This window comes from Prionailurus viverrinus, chromosome B1 (genome assembly GCF_022837055.1).
Source record: "Prionailurus viverrinus isolate Anna chromosome B1, UM_Priviv_1.0, whole genome shotgun sequence".
Lineage (NCBI taxonomy): Eukaryota > Metazoa > Chordata > Mammalia > Carnivora > Felidae > Prionailurus > Prionailurus viverrinus.
The window spans coordinates 17,510,073-17,537,793 of record NC_062564.1 but is presented as its reverse complement, the minus strand read 5'-3'; the positions used below and the strand labels follow the sequence as shown (position 1 = coordinate 17,537,793).

Genomic DNA, 27,721 nt, shown 5'->3' with positions numbered 1-27,721 from the left:
GGTGGCCTCTTCCTCTGTCTTCAAGGCTCATCACCCCAATCTCCAGTTCGTTCATCACATCTCCTTTTCCTGCTCCTGGCTCTCCTGTCTTCATCTTGTAAATACTCTAGTGATCACATTGTGCCCAATCATCTAAGCCCACAGTGTCTCCCAATCTCAAGATCCTTAATTTAATCTCATCTGCAAAGTCCGCTATAAATTTTTTTAAGATGTGTTTATTTTTGAGAGAGAGAGAGAGACAGAGTGTGAGTAAGGGAGGGGCAGAGAGAGAGGGAGACACAGAATCTGAGGCAGGCTCCAGGCTCTGAGCCGTCAGCACAGAGCCTGATGCGGGGCTCGAACTCACAAACTTTGAGATCATGACTTGAGCTGAAATCGGACGCTTAACCAACTGAGCCACCCAGGCGCTCCTGCAAAGTCCTCTATAAAATGACATATGTACCAGGTTCCGGCGATTACGGTGTGGATGTCTTCAAGGGCCATTATTCAGCCTACCCCAAACAGGAAAGCCATTCATTTTAACATAAATAAAATAGATTTCATGAAAAATAACTATTTTCCAAAACTCAAACTAAAGTTTAGTGAGAAGAATGACATCGTTTTACATTTTGCCAATCTCTTCAATGACTGGCTTAGCAGAAACCTGCCGGATTCTCAGACCTCCTTCTGTTCTCAATCTGTTGTAATGTGTTCTGTTGGTTGAAGTTTAGGAAGAAAATCCATTTTCACACAGTCGTATAACTGTAAAAAGAAGGAGTATTTTTAAAGACTTCTCAAATAATTGTGGATCTGCTTATTTAATACTATACCTCAACTTGACAAGTGCCGTTTTATTAAAGGTTGACCACCATGTGGACTCTGAAATAATATCAATGTAGTTTTCAGACTCTGTCACGTGAAAGTCCGCTGTTCCAGCTTTCACTTTGATATTTTTCCACACATGATTTTGTGATATCGTATGTTCATCGTTTGGAAAATATCGGTCCACTGAATTCTGCATATCTTTTGACTGCTAGAACATGTTATTATGCAACATGAAACAGCATTTATGAATATCACGACCAATCTCATTAGAAAATCCTCTGAACGTTGGGAAGCTATCAAGTTCACAATGGCAGATACAACTTTTCCAATTCTAATTTTTTTCTTTCAATCTTGAACCTTCTCTCTGGCAACAAACACCGTTGTTTTTCTTGAGGCAACAGGCTTCCTTTACTCCTTTTCAAGAAAATGTCTGCCAAGTCCCCAAGTCTGAAGAACCATGGTTTGCATTTGTCTGTCGGGTTTTTTTTTTTCCAAGTAAAAATGGTGCAATATTAAAAAAGAAAGTGAATTATTCAGTTTTGAACTCAACAGTTGTACGGGTGTTTTGCCTCAAGACGGCCCTACTCCAACACGCACAGGTATATCCTGCCTACTTTTCGTTTTTTCGCACATACTATTAAACAGCCGTGAACGTAAGATTCTAGATTTAACAATATTGATCACTGTGACAGCTTCATCGGTGATTTTTTTTTTTTTTAAGGAAACCGCCGTTTTTCTTCTGCGTGTGGCAGCGAAGAATGCAAGGACTGCTTCCTACCAGCACCTGGATTCACACTAAGGAACTAGAAGCTCCACTGGCCACTGTTTTTGTACCATCAGGGCCAATGTCAACTCAGTGGGTGAGGCAGACTTCATCTTAGTATTATCATCGAAACCGTTTTGACCACGTAGACCCACAGAAAATGTCTCAGGAACCCCTAGAGGTCTAAGGACAACAAATTGAGAACGGGGCATTCCTTTGCCTGCCTTTGAGTCAATGCCACATCCACAATCCAGCTTTCAGGGAGGAAGGAGAGCGTACTCGGAGGGCGAGCAATTTCTTTTTGGAGAAGGGTAGGAGCAGGTGTCCATGTTACTTCCGCTCACGTTCTATTGGTGAGAACTTAGTCACATGCCCAAACCTAGCTGCTGTGGATGATGTGAAATGTGGCCTCCAGCTCTGCAACCCTGTGTTTAACAAAAACTGGATTGAGATTAAGGAGAGAACAAACGTGCGGTGCCGGGGTGGCTCAGTCAGTTAAGCCTCCGACTTGGGCTCAGGTCAGGACCACACGGTTGGTGAGTTCCAGCCCCCGTCAGGCTCTGTGCTGACAGATCAGAGCCCGGAGCCTGCTTTGTATTCTGTGTCTCCCTCACCCTCTGCCCCTCCCCAACTCATACTCTGTTTCTGTCTCTCTCTCAAAAATAAATAAACATTAAAAAAAATTTTTTTTTAAAAAAGGAGAGAACAAATGTTTAGGGAACCAGGAACTTTCTGCTAAGTGAATCTCATCAAACGATATTGTTTAAGTTGCCATATAATTAGCTCACTACATATTTATTTTAGGTATGTACATTTTTAAAAGGACCATAGGTTTTCTACGTAGTTCATTTTAAGAGTCGAGCTCTGCTGGGAAACATCCATTAAAATGGTGCAAATAGGAGGGGCTCCTGGGTGGCTCAGTCGGTTAAGCATCTGACTTTGGCTCGGGTCAGGATCTCACGGTTCCTGAATTCGAGCCCTGTAGTTAGGCTCTGCGGATAGATCCTCTGTCCTCCTCCCTCTGTGCCCCTCCCTCTCTCTTTCTCTCAAAAATAGATAGACATAAAAAAAAAAAAAGGTGCAAATATGAGATTGAAAATAGTAATATTAACACAATTGAGGCATTCTTAGAGCCAGGAGTAGCTCTGAGCAGTGGCTCTGGGGTGGGAAAGAAGAAAATAATGCGGGTAGCAGAACGCATTGTTCTGCAGATGGGACCAGACTGACATAAACTTCAGGGTAATTTTAAAGAGAAAAGATAAGACGTCATTCTGTTTCTTATCCTCTCCTCTCATTCAAGACAGGAGCCTCTGCAGTAGCGAAAGAAGCATGGGCTTTACGGAGGAGGAAGGCTAAGTTTTTCTCTCAGATGCTGCGTTTGAAGATGGTGATAAGTAATATCCACCTCACAATAATATTGGGATAGATTAAATGAGAAAACCTGTGTGATCCACTTCCCAAGGGGTCCTTTAAAAAAAAAAAAAAACAACTCTGGTGGAGATCACCAGGTGAATAAGTGATTTTCCAGGTTAAGGGCCAAAGCTACAGGTAGTGAATTATCTCCGGTCGTGAATTATCTTCTAGTAGCATACTGCACAACAGGAGCTAGTCTTTAAAACATCCTGAAATAGGGGAACAATAGGATACTTTCCAAGGTCAAAATTTCCTGTGCCCCAGAGTGGACTACATCCCTGATTTTTCTGACACCAGTGTTTCCATCGACTTGTTTTAATAGCCTCTTCCCATCTAGGTGAAAGGACCTCTTTCAGATCGTTCTCAGTTAACCCCCTGGGCAGTCTCTCCCCACAGGGGAGGGGGCAGGATTGAGAAGTCAGTGACCAGTTCAGAAGAGATAAGAAGGGATCTTATCAAGTGCTCCCTAACTCCATCTGGTCCCTGTGAAGGCAAATGCTAGCATTCCCCATCATTTACTTATCAGGGGCCTGTGTGTTTCCCGGCTTCTCTGCAGCCACAGAGGTGGCCTGGGGTGGCCTTACTTAACAGATCTGTATCACACACACACACACACCCCCAGGGAGGTGCTCTGCCTTCTGTTTGTGAAAACAGAGAAAATATCTGCCACCTGTTCAATAATTTCCAAACACTGTGAACCTTTGAGCACAAAGATGAATTTTTTTCTCAATCACTTGGTTGGTCCGTAGACTGATCAATGAGAGACTGAATGCTTTGATTTTGTAAGAGAAGCAGGGCTTTTAATGAACTTGAATGCAGGGATTGGAGGCCATTTCCCATTAGGACTCCCGGCAGGGGCAAAGAGCACAAGGGCACGCGGAGGGCGCAAATGAAGGCCTGTCATTCCGCCGGGCACAAGGACGCAGAGAATGCAGGGAGGGAGCGCAGCCCCGAGTCTGACAGCCCGCCCCAAGCACGCCCAGCACATCAAAAAGAAGACGGAACTTGAGGGGACAAAGGGCCAACCAGACCGTGATGCTGCAGAAAACAAACATGATTAGTCCGGGTTAGCCCTGATGCTCCCAGGATGAATAAACAGGCCATGGAGTGCTGTCAATCACCTAGCAATTCACACTAATCATTAATAACAGGATAAGATGACTACGTCTAGGGCTCTACATTTAAAAAAAAGTAAAGAAAACTGCACCAGCTACATAAAAGCTCAAAAACATGTTCTCTTCCTGAGACAAACAAAACTTAACAAAAGAATGGAAAATGACTAGCCCTGTGAACTTACATGTGATGACATAGAGTGTTACGCTAACTAGTCACAAACGCCAACCAGCACAACCCTTCCCAGTCCTTCCCGGAGGTCCCCGCCCACCCCCTTCGTGCCTGCCTGGAGGTTGGAGGCAGCGCGGTGGCCACACCAGCCACACGCACGAATTCACAGAGTTTGAAATGCAACAGCGACCGTCAGCCCCTGCTAAGAAGCCTGCAGGAATCCACCCGGGTTGGAAGCAAGACATACTTGGGGTTGTTGAAGTACCAGGTTAATAGCGGGACGCTCAGCACTTACGGCTTCCTGCACGGAGCCCTTCGCCAAAATGTTGAAGCATGCCACAGCAACCAAAGGAGAGCTTATAACAGTCTAAGTCACTTGTGCCACAACGATATTACCCATTGTAACGTAACTCAGTAAATAAGAATACACAGATTATAAAGTCAGAGTTTCTAAAAGCAGAAATGAGAAGTCAGAGCGTATTAGGACACCATGAATAATTTAGAAGCGTTTACTATTTCTTATATTTTTCTGCAAAGTTGTGAGGGAGAGTCATACTTCATAATAATTACACACTTCAGGGTTGATTTATGCTTTTCTCATATCACCCTTTCTCCTTCTACTTTATTTGGAGAATACATCTAGGTGTTCTTAACACATGGCAGGAAAATGAAGGACCCTTCTCCTCTACCTGGGTTGAAAGTTTTCAAGCTTTTCTCTTTTTTCCATTGTTTGCTTTAAAAAGAACACTCACTCAAATAGAAAATTAAAGACTAAGAGTTCTAAAACAATTTTGAACCTACCAGGCAAACATTGATTTGTAGCCATTTTTAAGTGTTGTTTTTTGTTCCCTCCTAAACAGTTAACGTCCTCTAGAAATGTGTATCATACAACGACTTTCTATTCTTCCTCTCCCAGGTGTTCATTTCTCTGATTAGAGCTCAAAATGCTTATTTTGTTCAGCCCGTTGCTGTCAAATTATTGGTACTCAAAAGCATATTATTCACAAGTCGTGCAGAGAGAGCACTTCATTTTTATCAGAACTGAAATGGAAATCACATAGTTTAAATGAAGTTTTCATCAAGATTAGTGATTAAGTCAACATGTAATTATTTTGGATTTCAAAACTTTTTTCTTTTCTTTTGAAACACATTCTAATCTGTACATGCCCTGTGGAAATTGTGGCGCAGCTGAAATCGTGGTTAAACTCCTTGCTTCCTACAGACCGCCCCATTTCCGTATCTCCCGGATCCCTTGGAGGAAGGCTCCACCAAGCCCAGGTCTGTAGACTTTCCCACAGCTCCATCCCCACCTGGAAGGTAGTGAGCACCCAATTAATGTTGGCCATTACTAGTATAGTCGTAATTATTAAGATTAAAATGCTGACACTACCCCATATGTTTGAGCCCTAAAGCTAGGAAGCCTACTGTCTTAGCCTACTGGCTACCACAACTAAATGCTCTAGACTGAGTGGCTTAAGCAATAGATACTTATATCTCACAGCTCTGGAGGCTGGGAAGTACAGGACCAATGTACTGGCAGATTCGACTGCTAGTAAGGGTCCCCTTCCTGGTTGCAGAGACACGGCTATCTCCCTGGGTCCTCCTCACGTGGCAGAGAGAGAATGACAGGAAGCAAGTTCTCTGGGTCTCTTCGTATCTGGATGCGAATCCCTTCTCGGGGGCTTTATCCTCATGACCTCATCTGAACTTAATTCCCTTCCAAAGGCCCCATCTCCAAATACCATCCCATTGGGGGTTAGGGTATCAACACATGAATATTGGAGTGGGAGGAGACACATTTCAGTACATAGAATTCAGCCCCTGACCCCGCCCCCAAATTCATGTCCTCACATGTGAAATGTACTCTTTCCATCCTAACAGCCCCAGAAGCCTTAACTTATTTCCAGCATCAACTTTAAGCCTAGGGTCCCAAGTCTCATCTAAATATCATCTGAATCACATATGGAGGAGACTTGAGATATGATCCCGATCCAGAGGCAGAATTCCTCTCCAGCTGTGAACGTGTGAAACCAGATGAGTTTATGAGCCTCCAAAACACAGTGATGGAGTAAGCATAGGATAGCCATTCCCACTTCAAGGGAGAAACAAAACCAGGAGAGACCTATCCCAAGCAAGATAAATTCCATTAGATCTTAAGGCTGACAGTCAGTTAAGCGTCCGACTTCAGGACATGGTCTTACAATTCGTGGGTTCGAGCCCCGCATTGGGCTCTGTGCTGACAGCTCAGAGCCTGGAGCCTGCTTCAGATTCTGTCTGTCTGTCTGTGTCTCTCTCTCTGCCCCTCCCCCCTCACACTCTGTCTCTCAAAAAGGAATAAACGTTAAAAAAATTTTTTTTAAAAAGATCTTAAGGCTGACAAATAATGATCTTTGATTCAATGGTTTGCCCTCTAGGCCCCCTGGAGTGAAAGCATGACCCCACAGTGATGCTGAGGCAGTATGGGGCCAGATGCCCCGCCCCTTGGGCCTCTCGGGCCTGAGCCCAGCTCTCTCTGAGAGGTCCCTCCCTGAGGCACTGGGTACAGGGATCCCAACCACTGATGTCATAGTCAGAATCCAGGCAGCCCTATCAGTGGGTGCCATCAGGATTGGTATTTTGTGCCATATTCCTATTTTCTTGAAGTAGGCTCTGTTTTATCCATATCGGCCAAAACTTGAACAGCGAGAATTTCAAGTTCACCGGCAAGTAGAAGCGGCACCCCAGCAAATCTTCCAGATATTGGGGAAGAATCAGAAAGGGCAAACGTGAGGAATGCACCATCGTCTTCAGGTTTCATACAACGTTTGGTAGCCCTCTGCTTGGCATAGATGTACAAGTGCCTGTCCCAGAGCACTGCTCTGTCTGTAAGAGACAAAACTTCTATCCTTTGCTCTTCCTGCCCTGTAACATATAACTGCTGCATGTTTTATATTCTCTTCCTGAGATAAATATACCCCACGATAATATCTGTCTCTCAGGCAGAACACATCAAACATTTCCAATCCCTTTCTTTAACATAGACCATATACCTCATGAATAATTAAGTAGTGATTCACAATTGGCTGGTTTCTCTTTGCTTTTGTACCTCACACACTTCAAAGGTAGAAGGTGAGGCTGGTGGGAAAGATCAGCCCAAATTATCTTATCACTCAATATATTTTTGCTCGGAGAATTTCATTCTTTAGCCGTGATGAGAGCAAGACCAGTCTTCAGCTTCAAAGCTTTAAAGTCTTTAACAAATCCTTGCTCACTTCAACCCCTAATTCCAAATTCCACCTGTACCCGCTCATTCATCCGCGTCGGTCTGCATGCGGTTCCTTAAATCCTCACTAACCAAGGCCACATCCTCCTACTGAGCAACGTTATGCAAGGGGAGGCCCCATTTTCCAAGGTCAAAACACAGAGTTTATATAGCAGCAGGACAGGGTACCCATGCATAGGGAAATTGAGTTGGTTCCTTTTATGATAAAATCTGTAGTTCGTGCTCTTTCCTAAATATTTTGTTCCGTGACTTGGTTCTCAACAGCAACAAACTAAGCAAAAACAATCATTAGAACACACATCAATTCCTCAACACATGAATTCCATTCTTTCAGAAAAAAAGTTAAGTGAATTGCTGAATTGCATCCAATTACGGTGGCTAGTAAAACAAAGCATACTTTAGAAATGTGTTGCAGACATTCATTTAGTATTAATTATGGACACATTTGGCCTTCAATAGGTCATGTTCAGTATTTAATTATTTTATGAGGCTTTTGGATCCGATTTAACTTCCCTTGTTTAGTTCCTTTAATCCACTGTTCTTAATAAGAAAAAAAGATGTGTTCAGTGCCCAGGAATAGGATTAAATTAACTTTTCTGCAAATCCATTTGGCCTCAGGCCTCTGGGTCACACTTTGGTAGGGAACCCTGTAGGGATCGACGTTGGCATTTGTTCGCCAGGGGAGTGTTCTTGAGCTGGGCCAAAGGCACAACACGGAACCTGGTGCCTTCTTAGACAAGTGGAAGACTGGCACAGGCCCTTGCCTATCCCTTGGGAGTAGACGATTAGTACCTTCCTGTAGGATTGTCATGCAGATGAAACGTCATGCCGTCATGCCGATTAAGTGAGTTTATTCACAGAAAGTGCTTAGAACAATGCCTGGCACCTGGGAAGCACGTGGCAAGTGATGGTTCCGATTCAGTTGATATTGTTGCTGCTTCCATGATTGCCTCAACCCATGAAAGGACAATTAGGGAAGCAGATCTTTATTTACCTTCAGCACCTGCTGAAACTGGCTGGGTCCTGTATGGCAGGGGCACACCCAAGGGGAAGGCCCTTAAATGGAACACTTGATTATTTTTACAATTGATTTCACGGAGAGATCTCAAAGAAAGCTTTTTCTTATAACACACGGTATACGATTGAATAAAGGTAGCACATACAGAGGTCACTGCATCAAATTCAAAACAAACTTTGCTCTGTACAACCAGGAAAGAATATTTCAGGGCTGGTGGTGTTTAAGTGCCCAATGAGCGTGTGGCTGGAAGCTGGTGGAGGAAGTTGTAGGGAAGGAAAGATCGGGAGAAAGAACACGGATGTAAATTTGGGGAAGGCGGAATCATATGATTTGTGGTGGTATCTTTTCGATAGGGCAACGCCATCAAAAATTTCCAATTTTTGATAGGGCAACGCCATCACATGCCGTTCATTCACCATTCTAAAATTTCCAAGCAAATCATTTGTGAATTCTAAGTTCGATTCTGCTGTCTTCTCAAAATAATTTTGTTCACCAAACCACGTATTCCAATGTTTACTAAATCTGAGTTCAGACACTTCATTGCTCAGGAGATCCCCATTTTCTCAGCCAGGCTTTCCATCCCTGATATGAAATACCTTTCCATACAGCTTGCTAATCCCTAACATGCCATTAATTGAAGCGAGAACCTTCCATTTCCCAGTTAGGCCCCGTGCATGATATTCAAGTGCTCAGATGCCCTTTGACTTTAAAACTCAAATTAAATTATGCACTGCTGGGTTCAGATTGTTTCTAGGAACCAGCAGTGGAAAGAACAGGAGCACTGGGGCTAATAGATGACTGAGGAGGGAAAAATGCAACAGAGGAGGGGTAATGGGTGATCAAAAAAGAAGAAGAAGAAAGACTAAGGGGCCCGAAGAAAGTGTTCAGTCGTCAAGGGGGCCCAAACATTAGACCTGGATAGGAGAGTTGGCTGAATAGGAGCGAGAAGGTGCTTAAGGTATAAAACCAGGATTAAGTTAGGTTTGTGCATAAATAATTATCTGCTTGTCCATCCTCTAGGGACAGAGTGCGTGAAAGAGGGAGGAGGTCCACCAGTTCCTCAGGGAGAGGGCAATTCTGTCCTGAGAGCAGATCTTGCTGGCAATCAGTCCACAAGGGTCAACAGAAATGAGGCTTCTGAACCCCCTTCCTTAAGCCAACCCCCTGAGCCAATTCCACAGCCTCCCCTGAGTGGGTGACTAATAGAAATTGATTTATTTTGAGGCGATTCTCTGCCCTAGTCAAGTATAAACTTACTGCTGGAAAAGACAAGTGGGGCTTGCTGCTGCTTGTTCTTCCAGAATCAGCAAGAACACGGGATTTACCTAAATTCTCCCCCCTCCCCCCACGCCGTACTCCATCTCATTAACTAAAGCAAACTGCATTCAGCCTCTCACGAATGTTGGAACCACTTGGCAGGCAGTCCAGCATTAGTATGTATGACACGAGGAGTTTCTTCTGTCAATATGTTTTAGAGTGCCAGTTAATATCCAGTCAATGTTCAATTAATGTTTTGATACTGATCCCAAGAATATGTGTGATTTTTGATGTTTTCAGACTTTCTTCATAGCTAGTTTCTTCACTCCATAAAAGTTACACATTTTTAAAAAAAAATTTAATTCCAGTGTAGTTAACATACTGTGTGTCAGGTGTACAATATAGTGATTCAACAATTCCATACAACACCCAGTACGCATTACAAGTGCCCTCCCCAATCCCCATCACCTATTTCACCCATGCCCCCTCCCCACCTCCCCTCTGGTAACCATCCGTTTGTTCCCTGTAGTTAAGAGTCTGCTCTTTGGGGGCACCTGGGTGGCTCAGTTGTCAAACGTCCGACCCTGATTTCGGCTCAGATCATGATCCCAGGGTCATGGGATCAAGTCCTGAGTTGAGCTCCACACTGAGCATGGAGTCTGCTTAAGATTCTCTCTCTCTCTCTCTCTCTCTCTCTCTCTGTCCCTTCACCCCTCCCCACCACTGTGCGTGCACATGTGCTCTCTCTAAAATTAAAAAAAAAAACTCTGCTTCTTGGTTTGACACTCTCTTTTTGTTTGTTTTGTTTCTTAATTCCACATAGGAATGAAATCATATAGTATTTGTCTTTCTCTGATTTATCTTGCTTAGTATGATATTCTCTAGCTCCATCCACATTGTTGCAAATAGCAAGATTTCATTCTTTTTTATGGCTAAATATTTCTATATATATATATATATACACCACTTTCTCTTTATTCACTCATCCATCGATGGACACTTCGGCTGCTTCCATAATTTGGCCACTATAAATAATGTTGCCATAAACATAGGCACGCATATGTCCCTTCGAATTCGTGTTTTTATTTCCTTTGGGCAAATATCCAGTAATGCAATTCCTGGATTGTAGGGTAGTCCTATTTTTAATTTTTGGAGGAACCTCCATTCCGTCTTCCACAGTGGCCGCACCAGCTTGCATTCCCAAAATGCACGAGGGTTCCTTTTTCTCCACATCCTCACCAACACCTATTGTTTCCTCCCATAAAAATTTAATGTCGGTGTGTTGGGCAACGAAACTTATCTTCTTATCAATAAGCAACATCCAAACCTTAGTTGTCACTTCCTTCACAACAGAAAATAAAATGAATGGTCCCTCTAAAGCACCTGTATAGTACAGAAGACCATACCCCAGCCTACAGACCTGGAGGTGAGGCAGAACAGGAAAATGACCACGTGTCTGGGCCAAGATCACAGGAGAGAAGACTGAAGCAAAAGTCCAGGTCAGGCCTCAGGGCCATGGACAGGGCCTTTGAAAGACAAGGGGTGAGGCTTTGGCAAACAAACTGAATCTCCATTAGGAAGAAGTATCACTTAATGAGCAGTGATACCTTAAACGCAAACTTTCACCAAGTTTCACCAGAACTCACCAAGATCTGTCAAGAGGTTATTATGTCTCCAGTTTTACATTTGAATAAACTGGGGGCCGGTGGATGGAGTGATTTCCTTAAAGTCACATGGCCCGTAAGTGCCAGAAACAAGATCTGAGCTTAGGTCGGAATGGTGGAAAAGTTAGGCTTTTCCCACCATGCTGTGTTGCTCAAATTTGGCTTCTCTGGTGATTAAATTCAGCTTCCATTCACAGACATTCCATTTCTATGTTCATCACCCCACATTTTACGATATTTATCAAGCTTAGGAAACGTGCACACGGATTGCACGGAAATGTTTCTTTTAAAGAGGCTGTTGTAGATAAAAAAGGTCTGTAACGTTTCCCTTGTTTGTTGACAGACTATACATAGCTCCTCATCGATTTGCAAATGTAATGCCATGTTCTAGAAACAATATGCAAATAGCATAATTCTTTTGGTTTTCCATCTTGTCGCCTTTATCCTTTAGCCCTATTCTGAAGTGTTCCTCTAGAACAGAACCAGGTGAGGGCCAGGCTCATGACGACGAGCCGACCACAGGAGTATCTTCTGTGACACACTCATTGGGTTGGTCATGTCTTCTAGCATCCGTCTCCCAGTGGCTCTAGGAAGCTGGGCTGGGAGAGCGAGCAGGTTCTTCAGATGAGGAAGCAGCACCCAGCCCTCCTTTTCAAGCAGCGAGCTTGCAGAGCCTTGGTGACCGGGTTAGAGAATTTAAACCTCAGCAATGCAGGCTTTTACTGCTTTTAAAAACACTGTGCCCATCTGTTGGCCTCATGCACAGGCAGCTGCATTAGGGCCTGAGTATCAACATTCTTAATGTCAAGGGGTTGTACAATTTTGCTTTTGTGACAAGAAGTCTTCAGGGCCATAATTAACAGAGTAGGGAATTTCAACCCAAATATTATAACTTCTTTAAAACTATGCCATCTGCTAGCCTTATGTCCTCAATTGAGCTAGAGTCCTTGAAAACAGCAGGAATTAAAAAAAAATCACAAAACTTAATTTGTATTGCAGTAAGGTTTATTTCTGGGGGTGGGGTGGGTGCAGGATGGTGAGGAAGGAGGGGTGGGCATTGTTCACAATTTACAAAGGAAGCAAGCAGCGCTGTTGTAATTGGGCTTTCATTCTGTTTTAAAATTGTTTCATTTTTCTCAGTAGAAGTAGGGTTATAGGTTGGGAGAACAGGATTTAATGTGATACAATTAGCAAAGTTATGCTTTTGTTATTTCTGTTTCCTTCTTCTCTTTCTCCCCTCTTCATCTCTTTCCAGCCTTCCCTCAGGTTTGCAACTGTGTTTTCCATATGTCATGTAGTAAGGTGGATAAGCCTCACACCGATAACTTCTTGTGACCAAGGTGGGAGAAAGTTCCAGTAAGATGTCAAAAGCATAGAATCTAGCTATGTTACATGGGTATCCTTCCAGCCTTTTTTTCCATATATCTAGCTTTTTTCTTTCTTCCAGAATTGAGATCATACCAGAAGCATTTTTAAGTTTATTTATTTATTTTGAGAGAGAGAGAGAACTAGGGGGGACGGCAGAGGGAGGGGGGGGACAGAGGATCTGAAATGGGTTCTGTGCTGACAGCAGAGAGGCCGATGCAGGGCTTGAACTCATGAACCATGGGATCACAGCCTGAACCGAAGTGGGACGCTTACTGGACTGAGCCACACAGACACCCCTACCGGAAGCATTTATTAAACCCCTATACCAGCAACTAAGAAATCAAAGATGCATAAGACATAGTCTCAGCCCCAGTGATAAACCAATTAATCGTTAAACAGATCCTTTCAACCTAGGGTGACAATGCTACAATTTAGGAGGGCCCAGGTTACCATAAATGAAAGAGCCATTGAGCCCAGGATAAACAATTCAAGAAAGACTTCCCAGAAGAAGTATCACCTGAACTAAAATTTGGAGTGGGTGTGGTGACAAAGGGTCAAGAGGGCATTCCAGATCAAAGGAAGAAGTTGGTCCTAGTGTAAGGGCGAATTGACAGTTATTCAGCATTGCTAGAGCAGGAAAGGCCAAGCTGAAGGCTCCAAGACCCAGTGGAGGCCAGGTCTAGAGCTGTGCTAAAGAGCTTAGATTTAATCCTTTAGAAAACAAAAGCATTTTAATATGGCATCACGTTGCCATTTTGAGAGATGACACCAGGAGCGGAATATGAAGTTTGGATTTGAGAGAGGACACGCCCGAGTCTGGAAGACCAGTCAGAAGATAAGAATTAATCCAAGTGGGCAGGAAATAAAAAGAAGGGAATGGAGTCCAGACCATTTGGTGTCTGAATGGACTTAGTGATTATTGTTTGCATGTAAAAGTTGCAAGGGAAAGTGTTATCTCTAGATTACCACCATGAGTGGGGTGATCATGATCTAATTCCTTTAGACAAAGCAGGACATGGAGTTCGTCTTGATTCAGGGAGGTGAGGCAAAACTGAGTTCACTTCTCTAGATTTCATATTTAAGGTGTAATATACACAAGGCCAGAAAAAATGCAGCTTAAGTTCAAAAAGAGGGTGAGGGGGCACCTGGGTGGCTCAGTTGGTTCAGCCTCTGGGTCTTAGTTTTGGCTCAGGTCAAGATCTCACAGTTCATAGGCTTGAGCCCAGCTTGGAATTCTCTCTCCCTTTCTCTCTGCCCCTCCCCGGATCTCTCACTCACTCTCAAAACAAATAAATAAAATTTAAAAAAAAAAAGAAAGAGAGGGATAGAGATGCAGATGTAGAGTCTATCTGCGCGTAAGTGAAAACCTTGACAGTGGGGGAAACGATCCAGAGTGTGGAGTGAGAAGAATTACAGACAGCAAGCCCTGGGCTCATGCTCCAGAGGCCTCCACAGGGTCAAATATTGTGGTCAACATGTTGAAGGGTCTCACTAAACACCTGTTTAGTCGTACATCAAAACATACCTGCACTCAAAGTACAATAGACAACTTATAAGTCACCCTGGGGTGCCTGGGTGGCTCAGTCGGTTGAGCATCTGATTCTTGATTTCGGCTCAGGTCATGATCTCACAGTTTAGTGAGTTCGAGCCCCACATTGGGCTCTTTGCTGGCAGTGCAGAGCCTGCTTGAGATTCTCTCTCCTCTCTCCCTCTCTCTCTGCTCCTCCCCTGCTCATGCTGTCTCTGTCTCTCTCAAAAATAAATAAACTTTAAAAGTTTTTTACAAAGTAGTATGTTACCCTTTCCTAAGAGGTTACTCCTAGTGTTGACTACTTGAACAAATCCTTTCTTGAATAAATCTTTATTAAGCACTACAAGGAAGGTAACAGTTCAAGACACTGGGTGATGGTGTGGATGCAATGGTTATAAAAATATTGAAATATCTCTGTAGCAGACAGCATATAGCAGCAGTTTTCAGCTAGGGTGATTTTCCTCGCGGGAGACATTTGACAATATCTGGAGATATTTCCAGTTGTCACAACTGAGGGGGAAGTCATAAGGGGACCTGGGGCATAGAACCAGAGATGCAGTTACACCTTCCACAATGCATAGCACGGCTCCCAACGACAAAGAATTAGTAGTTCCAAAATGTCAAGAGTTGAGACCCCTGGCGTGTAGTCACTGTTACGAGCTCCCTGAAGGCTTTGCATCCTTCCTCTGCCTCTCCCTTGGCTCTCCTCTCCTCCTACCTTCTCAGGATCCAGCAACTGAAGGGTTCACATCCGCCCTTAAAGGAGCCTGCAGGACTTTGTTCAGCTTTATGGCTCGGGTCTCTTCTGATTGGTCCATGTCCTAGCCTTATCAGTTGTTAAATATTTGGAATATTTTATAAATATGTATAAAATACTCATCAATAAGTTTACTAATTCATCTCAGTGATGATATTGACTGAAATTACTTCCTTTAAGAAAGATCCAACCTTCTACCAAATACTATATGTCACCAGAGAAATAAAGATTTGATGCACCAAGCAATTTGTGAGGAGCTAAGAAAACATAAATTAGCGGTATGTAATGGCCCAAGACAAAAATAATAATACAATTATTGCTAACACGGAGGACAGTCTGGAAAAAACTTTGAGAAGTTTAAGACGAAATGACCTGGGCCTCTTTGGTTTACCCCAAAGTGTATTAAAGACTAGAGATGTGAACAATGTTAAAAAAAAAAAAAAGATATTTTTAACATAGCAGGTGATAACAGGAAAGAAATTTCCTTCAACAGTTGTTGAGCCAATAACATTCCACCCTTCAACATTTATACAAATTGCATTAAATGTGAGTTACAAATACTATTTGGATGAGTAGTGCATTTTTAAATACATTTTGATATAAACACTTAAAAAATGAAATATCCCAAAGAAATTACATAGCAAAGGAAGTCTGTTGTTTCTTTCAAAACATCTTCACATATTGACATGGTTAGTTGCTAAAGATAAACATAAATTATTAATCAGCCACCTACAGTGTTGCTTCCTGTTCTGTGCTACTGGGAATTCATAACCGAATTATGCTTATTAAAATGCACTGTAAATTAGAAAAACGGTTTTGTAAAGGCTTACAATTTCCATGGTCATACAACTTAAGACAGAGTAACATGCCTGTCAATTTAACAGCCCTCAAAGTTCCCCTCCATTTCGCCAGAGCCTACAGAGCTACATGGGTGGCATTCGCATGAAAGAGGTTGCCCCCAAAGAATATCGGATTTTTTTTAGCCAACGTCAGCGTGGTAACTATACACGGTTCACATAACGGATGAGGGCCGCCTTCAGAATGTACGCCTTTTGTTACGTTATTTTCAGCAGGAAGATACCATCACCAAAAAATGAGGTCTGACCATCTTCCACGTTAGATTTCAGCCAATGCTTGCCTGAAAGTGTCATTCAAGAATTGACATGAAAAATGAAATGAGGAGCACCTGGCTGGCTCACTCTGTTAAGTATCCGATTCTTTGGCTCACGTCATGATCTCATAGCTTGTGGGTTCGAGCCCCGCTTTGGGCTCTGTGCGGACAGCCCAGAGCCTGGAGCCTGCTTCAGATTCTGTGTCTCGCTCTCTCTCTCTCTGCCTCTCCTCCGCTCGTACTCTGTCTCTTTCTCTCAAAAATAAATAAAACATTAAAAACTGTGTTTAGAAATCAAATGAAATAACAACCAAAGTGTTTTTAAAAAAATGTAAGGTAAAAGGGGCATCTGGGTGGCTCAGTTGGTTAAGTGTCCGACTCTTGATTTCGGCTCAGGTCAGGATCTCGCAGTTCCTGGGTTTGAGCCCCACATCGGGCTCTGTGCTGACAGTGTAGAGCCTGCTTGGGATTGTCTCCCTCTCTCTCTCTCAAAATGAATACTTTTTTTTTTTTTAAAGCATCAAATAAAAAGTTTTAAACAGCCTCTTTTCGTTGGGGCTCATCCACACGGCACTGGATGCGGGTGAGGTGGGGACTTTCTCAAGGTCAGAGACTCTCTGTGTTTCTTTTACTCTTCATGTCCCTGAGAGGAGCCCCCGTGACAGGTGCTCCGTGCGCACTTGGGGCTACTGTGGCTGCTGTGTGACAGCTGCCTTGAGAGTAATCATCTCTGGTAATCGGTTCATTCAGCTGGTCACTTATAATTTTTTTTCAAAGTAACAGTCAATGCTCACCTGTCAACGTTAGAAGAAACCAAAAAAAAAAAAAAAAAAAAAAAAAAAAAGAAGTGAAAAACAGATATCTTTACTCTGAATGTCATTGAGGAAATCAAATCTTTCCAACAGTGCAAGTTTGGTTTGGCACAAGAGAAACCCTTACGATCATAACACGATTTATGGCCATCTGAAATCCACCCCACCCCCCCCCCCCCGCTGAAATGGCCTTGGATTTGGCAGCCTTTTTCCTCGAGAAGCCAATCTTCATGTTAGCTTTCATTCCGTGTTCACTCACTGAGTCCTGTATTATATGCAAGGCTCTGTTGAGTACCACAAGTGGTTTGGCGTTTTGAACTTTCTCGTGGATGTCGGGATGTTGATCACAGGGCCGCAATGCATTGTGGGTGGTCTAAAGGACAACGGCCCTGGAAATTAGGCAGGTAACACCAGGCTCTATCCCAGGGTGCCTGGGTAAGAGCTGATTCCACTCCTGTCCAGGCAGTTCCTGAACCACACGAAAGGTTCAGATGCACTTCGAACAAAGGAGTCTGTAGTAAATGCTTACTAAATACTTGTTAAATAAATGAATTTCAACTTTTTTTAATTAAAAAAATTTTTTTATTTGAGAGAGAGAGTGGGCAAGCAGGAGAGAGGGTCAGAGGGAGAGAAAAAGAGAATCCCAGGCAGGTTCTACGTGCAGCATGAGTGGGCTCAATTCCACGATGCTGGGATCATGACGTGAACTGAGTCAGGCACTCAACCGTCTGAGCCACCCCGGTGCCCCAGAATTTCATCCTTTTAAATTTAGAGAACTTTCACTTATTTTATAAGACACCTTAGAGTTAATGCATACTATTGATTCACTTAATTCCCTTGAAATTTTAAGAAATCTACCCACATGCACGCACATACCCCCCCCCCCACAAATCCAGGTGGAAAAGAATCTATTTTGTAGAAATGCTCTTGTTGGACCTTACAAATGATGGTTTCTATTGAGATGCAAAATTTTCATAATGGTTAGAGAAATCCAATTTCTCTAACGTTTCCGAGCTTCAAAAGACTTCAAATGTCTAAATCCTTTGAGTCTCAACTACTATAAACGAACACTGCCACACACAAAAAGTCAATGACTGGATATTTCTATGAGAATGAAAATTGGAGCTCACCTAAACTTTCATTGTTCGACACCTATTGAGAATCTGCTTCGTCAGATTTTTGTTCCCTTTAATTCTGTCTCTTCATCTGTCTGGTGCAAATAATAAAACTACCCTGTGGCATAAGTTAGTTGTTAGGAGTAAATGAAACAGTGCATGCAAAGGAATGAGTGCATTTGTATTCACAAATTGAATTTGAAAGCGGGAAGGACCCCAGACTTCTTTGGTTTAGAAATGAGAAAAGTAAGCCTCAGAGAGGGTGAAGTGAAGAAAGTCACACAGCTTGTCAGGGGACGATCCAGAATCAAACCTGGATCTCCAGACATCCAGTCCAGTGCTATTTCCATAGAATTACACTACACTCTGAGCTAAACTAACTCTGAAATAATTAATAGTAAATTTTGTGTCATAAAACCCCCCATAAAGTTCTTCCCTCGAGCTAGACACTCAACAACAACAACAGCAACGACAAAATGTATCCTATTTTGGATTGTAATTCAAGCCTCAACAGTGACTAATTTGATTTATTTTCCAGATTAGTTCCCATAGATGCTTTCCCAAATGCTTTTTCTACAGGCTTTCTCATGGAAATAGGAGCTAAATATGAACACTCATTAATCTTTTTCTTCTATCTGAGAAGAAATTTTAATAGAACTGCCAGCTATCACATCAGGCATCCTGAGTTCTTCCGCATTGTCCTCCCATCACTGAGATGGCGAGTCCTTGAGAATAACCTGCTGACCCACTCTGGGAGAGCTGTCACAGGAAGCAGTGGGGCTGGGGTTGGGGGTGGCAGGGAAGCGGAAGCTGTTTCAGCTTCTCTACCCTTGCCTCTCCTTTCTTCCAAGGTCCTCTCTACCTAAATGATTCCCAAAGCTGGCCGACTCATCGGAACCGACTGGGGAGCTTGTATGTTTGTTTAAAAAGAACTTGTTCATGTATTTTAATTTTTTAGCCTTTTATTATAGACATTGTCAAACAAACCCAAAAGTCGAGATAACGGTATAATGAATGCCACGTATTCCCACCTTGCTCCAAAAAACCAGCCACCCTCTGTCCATATTTTCTCATCTACTCTTACCCAATTTTTTGCCCTCTTCTGGATTTTTTAAAAGCCAACTGCACTCACCACATCATCTCATGCACGGAGACACTATATATAGCGAACAGGAAAGGACTTAAAAAAACAACGACAACCATAATCACCATGTCATGCTCACACTCGACAAATTAGTGGTGAATCCATACTATCATCTAACACCCAGTGTGTGTTCACTTTTCCCAGGTTTTCTTTCAGGTGTGTTTTTAGGCTGGTTTGTTTGAATCAAAATCCAAACAAGACCCCAAAAATGTCTTTGGCTGACCTGTTTTCTAAACCTCTTTAAAGAGGTACTGTCTCCCTTGCCCACTTCCGTTTTCTCTAGCCTTTGTTTATTACCGCCTAGATCCATTATTCAATGAAAAGGTGCAAGATGAACATCCTCAAATTCTATTGTTCCTTCTGCATCTTATTTAGTTGTTGATTAATTAATTAATTCACTCATTCGTTGTCAGTTCCGCTGAGATAGAATTGACATACCACTCTGAACACATCTGAAGTGACATGCGGGTATCGCAAAATGATCGCCACAGTAAGTTTAGTCGAAACTCATTACCCCGTGGGGTGCCTGGGTGGCGCAGTCGGTTAAGCGTCCGACTTTAGCCAGGTCACGATCTCGCGCTCCGTGAGTTCGAGCCCCGCGTCGGGCTCTGGGCTGATGGCTCAGAGCCTGGAGCCTGTTTCCGATTCTGTGTCTCCTTCTCTCTCTGCCCCTCCCCCGTTCATGCTCTGTCTCTGTCCCAAAAATAAATAAACGTTGAAAAAAAAAAGAAACTCATTACCTCGTATATTCATACATTTTTTTTTCCTTGTGATGAGAACTTAGAGGGTCTACCCGCTCAGCAGCCTTCAAGTGTACCACATAGCGGCGTTAACTGTGGTCATCATGTTGTACCTTCTATCCCCGGTACTTTATCTCAGAGCTGACGCTGTACCTTTTGACCACCTTCACCCAATTCCGCCACCCCCATCCCTGCCTCCGGTGAGCGCAACTAATATTTTGGAGTATCCCTATTAACTTGGGCATTTTTGTATTATATATTCGATGTGTCGCAATCCATTGCACTGGTCCTTTTTGCTGCTGAAATGACCATGTCTTCGGCCAGCAGGCATTCTCAAGCTGGCACTTGTGTCCTTTTGACAAGACCCAAGGTTGGCAGCTTCCTTACTTTCTGACACAAGATGCGCCAGAATCGCGTTCTTGACTGCCTGCCCTGTAGACCTGGCATAGCAGAGCCGGTTCATATGCCTCCCAGGACGTGCTTGGCCTTGGATTTTTGGCTTGGTGCTACTGAAGAACCTCCAACAGGCCAGGCTGGCATCCAGGCACGGAGAGGCTCCAGTTAGGACAGGCTACGTCCTAACTCCCTCTGTGGGCCCACTGCCTCCACCGCTCCCAGTATTCCAAGTCACCCATGGCACAGCCCCATAGCTCTTCATCGCACGCCTCGGGCTTCGTGCCTCCGCCCTCCCACCTGCACTTTTTACGTCATCACCAAAGTGCACCTGCTCAAGGCTGCAGGCTGTAGATGGTGGTGCCATAACTTCCCTACCGTGGCTCTGTCTCCCAGGCTGCCTGAAGGGCTCAGTAAGAGAACCAGGCACTCAGGCCAACTCTGACCAACGCAAGAAGGGAGAAGGGAAGGAGTTGGCAAATTCTTTACCCTTCCTTCCCTTTGACATTGTTCCAACACGCAGTAGTTCCATATGGCCTCTCAGAAGATCTCCCTCATGGCTAGGCAACCAGCTGTGTTTTCTAGTAGAACTGCAGCTAACTGGTGATCCGCTATCTTGGATTTGCTTCCCTCCTTTTCTCCTTCTTTTCTGTTTGATTTTTCTTCTTGCTTCCCGGGGTTGTAACACTCACACACACACACACACACATCAATGAAGAGTTAGTTAGCGTGTAAGTTTTAGTGATAAAAATATATTAATATTTTAATAAATGCTAGCAAAACACTGTCAACTAAGAACACACAGAGGTCTTTGAAAGGAAACCTGTAAGAGGTTATCATTACAACAATTTCAGTTTGAAAGATCCCAGCTGCCAAGACAATGTTCTCCATACCGTGTACCTTGCAGTTCCATATCCTGCACCTTGAATAGGAGTTATGGTACATACTCTGGGTAAAAGGCATATACAGCCACGGAACACAAAATACTCTTAGCACAGCTACAAGGAAATCTTTTACAAATGCCAACTTGTAAATAAAACTCAAAATCGAGGGCTCAGTAGGGTTCATTCTGTAGCCGGCTTGCTCTCCTGACAGACCCATAGAAGTTTTTAATACTTGCGCAAATCAATTTTTATATAATGTGATCACTTTTTGTATTTCTTGGTTTGCTTGGTCTTTAGCGCCTGCTTCCTGCTTTATACAATAGATAAAATGGACAATATCTAGCAGCGAGGAGCAAATCCAGAAGAGAAACGCTCAGGTGGTAGAGATTTGGGGGATTGTGGCCCTTGACTATAATAATAATTGTAAAAAAAAGTTTAAAAAGTAAAGGAATAAAAATAAAGATCCTCTGCTTTCCACCTGGAAAAATTCAGGTTTGGTAGGATCTGAGGTGGGGCCTGGAAGACTATGCTTCCCCAAAGCTCTCCAGATTATTCGGATGAGCTATATATTGAAGGCAACACTATACCCTTGCCTTCTCCTGAAGGGAAGGGTAGGAGTGGGTGAAGTTTGGACAGACTCACACCCACCCCAGTTATTCTCTTTTCTCGTCTTCGCTTAAAACAAAAGGAGGGGAAATTGGGGTTCACGTGTAATCTCTCAAAGCCTATCCAAGCTTTTCTACTGAATTCCAATCAAATCAAATTGTCCAACCAAGGAAGTGAAACAGCACTCTAGAAACAGAAAGTAACTGGTATTGCACACTATTAACACCACACGGCTCGATATCTGTCCATGTTTAACACACAAGGCCAATCCACAAGGTGTTTGTACTGCTTATTTCTATTGTTTTGGTTTTATTAAAATCTGGGAGTCTCAAAATCCCAGCCTCACTCATCTGCCACATGCCAAAAAGCTCCTGGACATAATGAGTCGTCAATGAAACAGTATTAAGGGAGGCTCTTTTCTTTAACAGGTATGTTTATCGTGCTAGAACAACTCGGACTGCGAAGGAACACAGGTAGAAGAGCACATCCACTAGCTTTGTACCCATCTTCTACCTTTGTCAAATCTTGACATCTAGTCCTATTTTTCTTTTTAAGAAACGGAACTTTTAGATACAAAAGCTTTCTATTCTCTACTCATCAATCTCATTCTCTTCACTCTTGTGTGAGATGTAACACTTTTCTGAGTTTAGAATTTATTATTCTAGTCACATTTTAATAGTCTCACTACATATATTTCCGTAAGGAATATAGAACAGTATTTGGTGTTTTCTGAAGTTTCTATAAATTATATTATGCTGTACATAGTCTTTTGCAGCGAGGTTTTTTTTCAACCTTGTTTTGAAGATTTATATCTTCACATCGGTGGCGATTGCTCACTCCATTTAACTTTTATTCCACCCTCTGAATATTTTACAATTTATTTATTCTTTTTAATGAATACTTAGATCGTTTCCAAATGTTGCTATTTAAACAATGCAACAGGGAACTGATACGCATTGGTCAGCTTTTGCTGGGATAACAAACAACCCCCAAATCTCAGAGGCTTACAACACAAAACATTTATTTTTCTGTACACGTGACGGTGGTTGGGCTACAGCTCCATCCTAAGACTGGGGCGGGAGAGAGCAGAGAGAAGGAGGAGGAAAAAAAGGGGCGGGCTTCTCTCTTCTCTCCGAGCATGCGCACTCCCTTTCCTGCCCTCCCAGCCAGAGCTAGAGCAGCCTCGGCACCTCCAGGGAACGTGTTAGAAATGCAGATTCTCAGGCCCCAGCCCAGACCTACTGAATCAGAAGCTCTGAGAGTGCAGTCCAGCAATCTGTGTTTCAACAAGCGCATGGTGGCTCCGATGCCTGATAAAGTTTGAGAACCACCCGCACCAAAGAATAAAGGACTAACAACCGTAAGTAACATCCTAGGGTAAGTTCTCTTTTAATGTCCTTAAGGGAAGTGAATGGATAGATATTTACTAAACAGTGGGATTCTTTTTACATTACAGGTCACATTATGAAGTATTGAAATTGTGTAAACTGGGAAACATGAAGAGAAACCAAGAGATGCTACACTATTTATCGACGTATTTATAAATAATCTTGATGGATGTGATTACTGTGTGTATTGCTGTTGATTTATGGGAAGATTCTACTTTGATTTATGCTTTTGTTTTATTACAACTGACCTTTGTGTGATCCCATTTTGTGAGGGAGTTCTTTGATCAGAGTACTACAATATTGGTCTCTAAATGAATACTTCTACGGGAGTTCATTTTCTGGCTAATTTGCATCCAAATGGCCCTATCTGAAACACTGATAACAGGGCTAAAGATAGTTTAAAGACCCAAATCTTTGGAAGAAAGCGTATTAGAGTTCAGCATGAAGAGTTGTATTATGCTAAGAGATAAAATTTCCTATATAACAATTTCCTAATCTATGCCTTTTAAAGATACAAAACAGACTTTTAGGTTATTGCTCAAATAAGTAGAATTTGAATACACTTTACAACAGCTAATAGATAACAAATGTATCTTAAAAGGGAGAAAGTGGAAACCTGTATTTGAGGACATGCTACATTTCATACTTTTTCAGGTACTTACACGTGATACTTCAATAATCTGTTGGCTAAATATTATCACGTATCTGTTCAGATAAGAAAACTAGGGCTCTGAGCTGTGAAGTAACTCATCCCACGTCTGACTACAAATCTCATGCTTTTTCCCCTGTATCACTTGTATACTTCAGCAAAACGATATTTCCATGAAGGTTCCATGCATTATTACTGGGTAGATGCATTGAAAAAGGCGTCTGTGCACTTGGAAAGTGCAGTATAAATTTAGCCAACTAAGGGGTCAAAATCTGAGCCTAAAATAAAGTTAACTGGTTGGTAGTTTCATAGAATGCATAAAAACATTTACCACTTTTTGAAGTGGGTATTTCAAATTAGCTATCTACATTTGGCTATGCAATCTTATCCAAAAATGAATTGATGCAGCCTGCCAAGATACTGATCACAATGGCACAATTTGTTACGAAAAAGTTGCCTAATGAAAACAGCCAAGGATTCGTGGCCGCTCTCCTGGATGCTGTGTCTGCCTTGTTCCTTCTCAAGAAGTATCAGAATCAGAGCCACTGTGTCCTCTTGTACGCAGCCTGTCTGGGGCAGCACAAGTGAAGGTGAAACTCAGCCATCGAAACGCTGCAGTGTTCATAAGACTCTTGCTTTCCCATAGCTGATTGTGAAACTGAAGTTTGACAGGGTAAAGGGTTGAAATAAAATGCAATACCAAATAGGAGTTGTCTGTACAGTAGAATTAAAAAACCAACTTTTCATCCATTTCAGAAGAACGTTAAACTTTTTTTTTTAATTTTTAAATGTTTATTTATCTTTAAGAGAGAGAGAGAGAACATGGGCAGGGGAGGGGCAGAGAGGGAGACACAGCATCCAAAGCATCCAGGCTCCCCCTGGCAGCACAGAGCCCGATGCAGGGCTTGACCCACAAACCGTGAGATCATGACCTGAGCTGAAGTCGGACCCTCAACTGACTTAGCCACCCAGGTGCCCCAGAAGAACATTAAACTTAACAGAGAAAGAGTTTAGGGCATCCTGAAGATTTTCAGAAATGAGTTTACTTGAATTGGAAGGCTAAGGTCTACCAAGAAGTTAGCCCTCTTCGAAGAAGCACTTACTGTATTTAAAACATGCACTGAAATAAAAACACTATTCAAAAATTATTATTCAACAGGAAGTTTCTGGTGCTAACGGTAGTCGAGAATACATTCCCATTACTAAACCTGTCTAAAATGCATACACATTGTCTAAAGGCAAATTATATACATTTTTTACTTAAACAGGACATCTCAGAACTAAGATATTTCTGGGGAAATGGTTATCTTCATATATATATACATATATATATACACATATATATACACATATATATATACATATATATACACATATATATATACATACATATATATACATATATATACATATATATGTATGTATATATATAATATATGTAGCATATTCTATATATCTTTATGTACATTTGTGTTTATTATATTATATATCTCTCCTTTAGTTCAGACAAAATTTTGAAACCTATCTCTCTGTTGTCTCTTCACAGTGAAAATAAACAAACCAAAGAAGACAAATGTACAAGTTCAAAAAAGAAAAATCAAAAAACCAAACAGAGGTAAGCCAGTTACTTTGGCGTCTGTAGTCAAGGTACTCAACTCATTTCCAGAATCTTTCGTTTCACATCCGAGCAATATGATCTCAGGGAGTCAGTGCCAAATTAAGCACAATGGAAACGCGCTTTATGGCTGACTATTTCATCAAAATGCACTTTGCCTCAGAGAATCATTAAGAGACATGATTCAGGAGGCTTTCCAAAAAAATTAATAGTAATAATCAGGACGTGTTAAAAATGAAGAACTAGTAACTTCTGTCAAACTAAACATTGAACAATGAGCTTTTTGTTGGGTTTTCCGTACAGGTGCCCTGCCCTGTGCAGTAGACGTTGAATATTGACCCCCTGGAAGATCTTCCATCCTGGGAGCTGACCAGCTGTGGTAGTGGTGGCGATCTTGGAATATTAGGCTATCGATGATTTACGAGGTCATGACAAAACTCTAGTTTTTCATAGGATCATTTTTAGTCATTATCTAAGACGGATAGGGCATCAGAGAACCATTCCTTAAGTTCTCATAACGTCCTCCCGAGCACAATGATGTCACCCACTTACACCGTTGGCTTGTCACAATGCACTGAAAGGTAGACGTGGTGGCGGAGATCCCATGAAGCCCCCTCTCCGCTGGTAAATCCTGCCGGAAGATTAAAAGCATTTTTCTCCCCACTGTCACGGCTTCGGGTTGGGGCATTGCCAACCCACAAAATGAACACGGTGAACGTCCAATAAGCTATGGAGCCGGAGCGGCTACACCCTGGCCTGCCTCTGCCCTGGTATCGCAACTGACGAGAGTCATTATCGCAGGCTGAAATTTGTCTCGCTTTGCTTTTCTCCCCTCACTCTGAGGCTTGGGAAGGGTGTGAGCTGTGCAATCAGATGATGATGCCACTAACACAAATCTCTTCAACAGGAGCCTTCAGGTCATTAATCTCCAATAAAGTAATCTATTTAGGACATTGTTGAAATGGCCTTGGGTCACTTTGCATGATGGCATGAGGATCCCCGGAGACGCACCCCACATTAAATTCATGTGGAGGGAATGGTTTCCCCTTGTCTCCGAGCTTCCCTCCTAACCTCTTCCATTTCTGTAGTGTTGGAGAATCCCACAAATCTCAGTCAGCCAGACTCAGACTGTGCTGGTACCTCACATGACGGCAGAAAATGGGACAAGAACTCAGAACGTGTGTTGCCTGTGGCTGGAACCATCATCTCATTGTCAACTTTCATCTGCTAAGTGAAAGACGTGAGTTGGCAGGTACCTAATATCTTTCACCTGCTCCCCTTTTGCACTCAACTCTGTGCCCCGGAGATGGGGTCTTGCAGACGATATCACTGACCTTCCTTGCACTGGCAAGCCCCTTCTTTCTCAAGGTGGCCAAACCTGACTCTTTTCTTCCTGGTTCCTAATAACCCCTCCCTTTCCTCCTCCCTTCAGGCTATATTATATTACAAAGTAATAGTTCTTAAAACACTGATACTGGCATAAAAATAGACCAATGGAACAGAATAGAAAGCTCAGAAATAAACCCAAGCATACAGTGTTAACTTTTTTTTTTAAGATTTTACTTTTAAGTCATCTCCATACCCAATGTGGGGCTCGAACCCACAACCCTGAGATCAAGAGTCCTACACTCCATCAACTGAGCCAGCCAGGTGCCCCAGTGTTAACTAATTTCCACCATGGGCACCTAGAATACACAGTGGGTTAAAGAGAGCCTCTTCAATAAATGGTGCTGGGAAAACTAGATATCTACATGCAAAAGATGAAATTAAGACCCTTACACTGTAAACAAACATCTACTCAAAATGGGTCGAAGACTTAGACAAAATACCTGGGATGGGTAAAACTCCTTGAAGAAAATACGGGGGAACGCTTCTTGACATCGATCTTGGCTATGATTTTTTGGATATGACATGAAAAGCACAAGCAACAAAAGCAAAAATAAACAAAGGCTACATCAAACTAAAAAGCTTATGGGAGCTGGGGCGCCTGAGTGGCTCAGTCAGTTAAGCAACCGATTCTTTTTTTTTTTTTTTTAATTTTTTTTTTCAACGTTTTTATTTATTTTTGGGACAGAGAGAGACAGAGCATGAACGGGGGAGGGGCAGAGAGAGAGGGAGACACAGAATCGGAAACAGGCTCCGA

At 42.6% G+C, this 27,721-nt stretch overlaps 1 long non-coding RNA gene across 2 annotated transcripts in view; it reads left to right on the top strand.

Moving 5' to 3' along the window:
• Positions 1-27,721, top strand: part of LOC125164460 (uncharacterized) — a 96,027-nt gene that overhangs the window by 60,478 nt on the left and 7,828 nt on the right. The window contains exons 2-7 of one of the 2 annotated variants that reach the window (XR_007151775.1): positions 22,355-22,399; positions 23,093-23,286; positions 23,383-23,494; positions 25,510-25,578; positions 25,882-26,202; positions 26,667-26,830. This is a non-coding gene — a long non-coding RNA (uncharacterized LOC125164460). Of the gene's footprint in view, positions 1-22,354; positions 22,400-23,092; positions 23,287-23,382; positions 23,495-25,509; positions 25,579-25,881; positions 26,831-27,721 lie in introns of both variants that reach the window. The other variant, XR_007151774.1, reaches the window with a different exon arrangement.